This window comes from Anneissia japonica, unplaced genomic scaffold, assembly GCF_011630105.1.
Source record: "Anneissia japonica isolate Jap-2015-1 unplaced genomic scaffold, ASM1163010v1 scaffold284953_len930413_cov181, whole genome shotgun sequence".
Classification (NCBI taxonomy): domain Eukaryota; kingdom Metazoa; phylum Echinodermata; class Crinoidea; order Comatulida; family Comatulidae; genus Anneissia; species Anneissia japonica.
The window spans coordinates 362,053-368,283 of record NW_022746987.1 but is presented as its reverse complement, the minus strand read 5'-3'; the positions used below and the strand labels follow the sequence as shown (position 1 = coordinate 368,283).

The window sequence follows — 6,231 nt, the reverse complement described above, 5'->3', positions numbered from 1 at the left end:
GTTTCATTTTCTACTTTAGTCTCTCCTTTTCTTTCTTATGCTTCCTTTCCATTCCATTTCTTTCTTATGTCTTTTTCTAATTCTTTTCCTTTTCTGTCTTACGATTTTCATTTCTTTTCCTTTTATATTTTTCTTTCCCCCTTTCTTTCTTATTTTGTAGTGAAAATCAGGGCCCCCATGACCTTTTTCAGGGACCAACGTTTCTTTATTGATTTATCATCACTAGATAAAAAAAAAAATGAACGGGCGGGCGGGGGGAAGCTTTTAGAATGACTTTGTTCTTTTTTTTGTTTTTGTACTTTTTTTTTATTAGAAGAAATGTAAACCCCAAATATAGTGCAAATATTTATAAGATTGTGTCCCCTCACTCACAGATATGAATTTTCCTATCTGTTTTCCATTTTTTCTCTCGGTTTATAAAATACCCATTCGGTGACCATCATTAGATTCTTGCTAATTAAAGCTTGATTTACGCTCCTTTGTATATTTCCCTGCGTTATACAACATTTTTAACACTTTAAATTTATTATTTGTCGTATTAAACAACATGGTAGACCCAAAAATTAAAAATAAAGCAACATTTTTTTCTTCTGAAATTTCGATTTTTCGTGGCGGTGAGTGTGCTAATTGGCCAAATATAATTTTGTTTTATTCGAATCATCATTTTAGAGGGCGGCATGTCCGCTAAACAAGGTACAAAAAAGTTTGCCATATCTACGACCATACTACATCTGAAGATCGAGAATATAGAAGTTGTTAATAGTTTTAATGATTTTTTGTTCTAGAGTGGATTTTTGATATGCCATTAATAATAGAATCAACTTTAAAATCGCTAATTTATATGAAGTTATAGGCGATTATAATACGATTTTACCATGACGTCAATTTCGAAAAAGTAACAAAAGATCGTGTAAATAGCGCCGCGTAGGGTATCCACCGCGTAGGGTATCCGCCGCGTACGATCTTTGCGTGCATGCTGTAACAATCACAATTTACAGCCATGGTTACAGCTTGCTACACGCAAATATCGTTGCAGGTCCAGCACTCTTGCCTTGCTTGATTGACGCCTTGGCTCTAGCTTCAGGAGTGAACGGTCCATCATCAATGTCTTAAGTTTGTGAGAATGTTCGGAATTTCGTTTTCGGCTTCTACTACGCTGGGAGTACTACCGAACAACTTTTTGAAGTGAGTGTACGAGGTTTTTACCCTTTCCTCTGGACTTGATCCTGATACTTGACCCTCCTTTGATCTCTTACGCCCAGACACTTCGTTGATGACTTTCCAAACTACATCGTAACGCTCTCCACTTTTCGGCTCTTCGACCCTTCTTATTTTCTCCCTTATCTCGCTCTCCCTAATTTTGTCATAGATTTTGTAGAGAATTCCCTTGCAAGTTTCAATAGGTGATAGTCTTCTAGTGAGTGATTATTGTTATATTTTTCAGCTGAGCTTCTTCCATATTCTGTCTGGCAGCTACAACATCTGGATGGCTGAATTTGATCGATATCTTTACTCTTTCTTTCTTTGGGGCTGAAGTCTCATTTGTCTCTCCATTGGCCTTAATGAACACACAGGGGTCCTCTTCGCTAAGTACTTGAAAACGAGCGGTATATCGTTTAATTTAGACCATATATATATATATATATTATATATATATATCAACAAATTCAGGAGGATCCAGCTGTTATTGGCAAACCCTTTGCTCCTCCTCCTCGCCCCCAGTTCTTTCTTATTCCTTTCACATCCAACAGCAAGTATTTTACTCGCCAATTACAGGATAGAACGATGCTTTACCTATAGTAATAGGCCAGTATCTTTATGAGGCCTAGCTAAGGACCTGTTTTATTGACATTAGTCAGATCTACGGAATAGAAATGGTATTTGCACTGTCAAATGTAATCGTAACCATAATTTGCCCATTTGTCTTTCATTAACGTGTGGGCCAGACACTCAAGGCTATGAGGGGTTCGCCACTCCTCCCACACAGCAAGTCTGTTTTACCTTTCCATCACATGCCGGTACCCATTTTATACTCTTGGCTTTCATTATGAAAGGTTAATTATGAGTTAAGATGATTTATTGTAGAAAGGATTCAATAACTTAATAAAAGCCAACAGTCGTTGAATATATCAATTCATTTCTAAGTATAATTAAAACTAACAATTTTAGAGTGGCTTTAATTAAGTACCGTATGCCTTTAACAAATTATTTCGATAATTCGATGTTTCAGTTGTTTCGTTAGCTAACATCAGTTTTTGACGTCAACAACAACTCTAAACGACAGACATTGAAGTGTCGTGATGCCTGGCCTGGATTTGTAGTTTTTATATAAAAATTAAATGATTAGTTATTTTATGACTTATCTATACATAGTCTCAGGAAAGACCCTCCAATTACAGACCACCTCAAATTAAAGACGACTTTTCTGTGGTCTCAAATTAACAAATGTCTTTTATTTTATTATTCAAATGTGAGACCGAAACTGCTAAAGACCACGAAAACCCCGGTCCCAAAAGTGGTCTTAAATTAGAGGGAGACATATTTTGATCGACGTACCACGGGTTCGCTCATGAAACTGCAGATCGCAGATAATAGACTTTGTTACTAATTTTGTATGAGGTATGGCTCATAAAAAGCAAATAGAAGTGGAATTATCTATCATTTATAATATTTTGATTTATTTTTTTAATCGATTTCAGTATTCGTAATTAACTAATCAAATAATACGATAGTAATTGCAACAAATCATTTTAATCAACAAAAACGACGTAATCTTATAACAAAACACCTATTGTTATATTCATATCTAGAGAATTTCTAAGTAATTATTATCGTTATACGTCATATCAAATTTATTACATTATTCCGTGGGACTGCCTTTATCTCCGTCAGAAATATAAACATTAATTTAATTTACAACAATTGTATATAAGCAGACAGACATGTATCATCTTATCTTCTACGTGTAACAAACTTATTCTAAGCGTTAACTACCTTACATATAGAATATCTATACTTAACACAAATATTTTTTTACATATATTAAACACATAAATATTTATACATTACAATAAAGATATCAATAAAAATAATAATAACATTTAATGTATGAATTTGATGATGTTAATTTTATGTTCTCGATTTCAAACAGCATTGCACCGCGCGCTGTCTTTGTGTATCTGGACGCAATATTCGGCTTCGTTGTCCTTTTCTCTACTGATACTCGATAACGAGTTATCTATTATGATCATCATCGCATTCAATAACATCAAATCTATTTAAAATCATTTAGAATAATACACTACAGAAGGATGCCGCATAAAAAAATACTTGATGTCCGGCCTTTGTTGATTGAGGTCGGTAACTGTCTTTTTGGTGATTGTATTTTCTTTCTTCCCAGACTTGAAGATTTTTTATTTTCGATTTAACTCATAACCGGTACTCCTCTTCAATTTACGAAGCAACCTCTGTTTATGGAAATGATAAATGGACAATTAAGGTAAGATAGGTAATAATAAGTAATAATAATTAATTATCAATCAATTAAGTAATAAATAATAAATCACTTAATCAATATTTAAATTAAATAAGCAATTACACTAATTATTACTATTAATTTTTATATTAGGCCTATTACAATTATTCATATTTTTAATATTAAGATATTTTTTGTTTTTCTTTATTTAAGGTATCTATTTAGTTTATTATTAGGATAATTATAATATTATTAATAATACAAATTACAACAGTAATGAGGACTATAGATATGATAATAATACTAAGTAATAATAATAAATAATAATAATAATAATAATAATAATAATAATAATAGCGACTAAGATTACAAAAGTATTACTGTACTATATTATTAAAATTAAATATAAATAATCAAAAAGAAAGAAGGAATAAAATGAAGGTAATTAGTTACGATTAGCATAATATTAACAGTGACATTGAAAAAATAATACTATTTAGGATTATACTGAAAATCAGATGGTTTTTTTTTAAATGTGCTATGCTAGATTTATGTATACAAAATAGGCTTGTGATTCACCATCCAAACAAAACTTTACGTGCAAATAATATTTAATTCTGACTGTGTTCATTCTTATCTTTATTATACTTCATTTGTTTATTTATTTTTGTCTATGCTTCAGTTTTGTTTGAATAATTATCAGATTTGTAAACTATCACCAAGATCAAGAATTGTTAGATTTTGTAGGAAGAAATACAAACGTGTTAGTTACAGTATGTTAGAAATTCAAGATTTGGTTAATTTTTGATATACGTTTAATGCAATACGATGAAGAATAATTTTTTAACTGAAAACATGGGACAAAAGAAAAATGCTCGTTAGATTTCACTTATTTATACCTAATGTTTAACAGGCACAATTTTAGCAGGCACATCCATCTCTGGCATGCTTTGTGGAACCGTACCTCCTGTTTAGGTTATTCGGTATGTATGAAAATAAAAAGAAGGAAATATATGTTTGTTTTGACGACTAATGGGACTTATTACTAAATGAATTCTAAATTCTAAATCACTTATGATAAACAATAATGAGTATATTTACTCATACAATGGACCCTTGCGCCAATCCCCGCTGATTGGATATTATTGCTAAGGTCGCGCTAAACGATAGCGAAACCTACGTAAACACGTGCGTTTTTGGGACACACGTGTTTGTGGGACAAGCGCGTATTCTTAGGCGATGTTCCGATTGGCCAGTTCTGGTTAGGTTTAATCGACACTTCAAAAAGGTCCACAATGAGTTATTGCACTCAAGCCTGGTTTGCGATGGTTTACACTAGAGCAATTTTAGTGTACGCATTGAGACGCAATCGCACACAAGCGCCAACGCGTCTAAGTTTATAGTGTTACCAAGCCTTATGGAATACGGTACTGAGTGAATAAAAAATGTCTGAGTACATTAAAGTTCGCACTATAGATATACAGTGGTCAGGGTTGTAGCTGTAAAAAACTAAGGGTGGGTGATAGACATAATATGTCTAATATTAATCAATAATAATAATATTAATAAATAAATAAATAATATTAATATTAATATTAATATTAATATTAATATTAATATTAATTAATATTATTTCCTTAATATTATTAAGGGTGGGTAGGTGATAACATTAATAAACTCTAAATGTAAGAGTGGATTTTAGTGATGGGAAAGTGGGATAATAAGGGTGGGTGGAGGGCCATGAAATTAGCTTTAGGCCCACCGTCACTCCTTGGGTGGTGCGAAATCATCAGACATTTAAGTAAAGCACTATGCCTATGTTATGCGCTTTCGATGAGACACCCCCCGCCCCACACACACCCACATTCCGTGATATAAAGATTGGGTTACTACAACCATGGAGGTATAAGTTACAACTACAGTATCTTTTAAATTAATTACCAGTTAATTTATGGTGCTATGGAAGAAAATATGAAGTATTTTTTTTTCTCACGCCTTGAGAGGAAAAACATACACTTGATTGAATTTTAAAATAGAAGGTAATGAAATAAATCTAGAGTACGCAAATCAAATATTAAATTTTATTAACGACTATTAACTCAACGTCCATATATTAGTAAATTTTACATTCGTATACTATTTACAATATTAAGAAATATTATTTGCTTTTACTATTCATAGTATAACTGTTAAAAAAATATGAGTAATTTCATCATATTATTTAAAGTTATTTATATAATTTTTTTTTAATGCTGTAGTCAGCTATTTTATATAATTCTTTTTGAGTTTCGATTACGATTTATATGTTTTTATGCCTATTGCTGTTTCGGAAGTCGCACATGATTGCGGCGACAGTGGGGTTTCTCAATATTCCGACTGACAAGAGTTTCCTAGATCATTGCTGTATAGAATCATGTAAAGTCGATACAATTTAAACAAAACTCATGAATTCACGAAAAAGAAAGTCTACATAATATGCTCACCTATCTTTCTGCAAATTCCAGAGTCCATGAAGAACATAGGCATTTCCTGGTTCTCTGGCTGGGGTTCGTTCACACATTCCAAACCGGTAGAACACTTGCCATTAATATCCCATAGCCCTCCGCATTGTTCGCCTTCAACCTGAACATAACCAGTAAAAATTCCGAAATGTTATGAAATGGAGAAGGATAGTTTGCTTAAAGTATTATCACTATTGATAGTCATTCTAAAAAAAAAAAAAAAAAAAAAAAAAAAAAAATAAAAACCCACCAAAA

The 6,231-nt window shown here is 32.1% G+C and overlaps 1 long non-coding RNA gene across 1 annotated transcript; it reads right to left on the bottom strand.

Annotated features, from left to right (window-relative positions):
• Nucleotides 1–2,731: 2,731 nt before the first annotated feature.
• On the bottom strand, nt 2,732–6,098 carry LOC117120354. Its single transcript, XR_004447327.1, has 2 exons — nt 5,959–6,098; nt 2,732–3,467 (listed from the first exon to the last, which is right to left on the bottom strand). It is a non-coding gene; the product is annotated as an uncharacterized LOC117120354 (long non-coding RNA).
• Between the last annotated feature and the right edge of the window lie 133 nt (nt 6,099–6,231).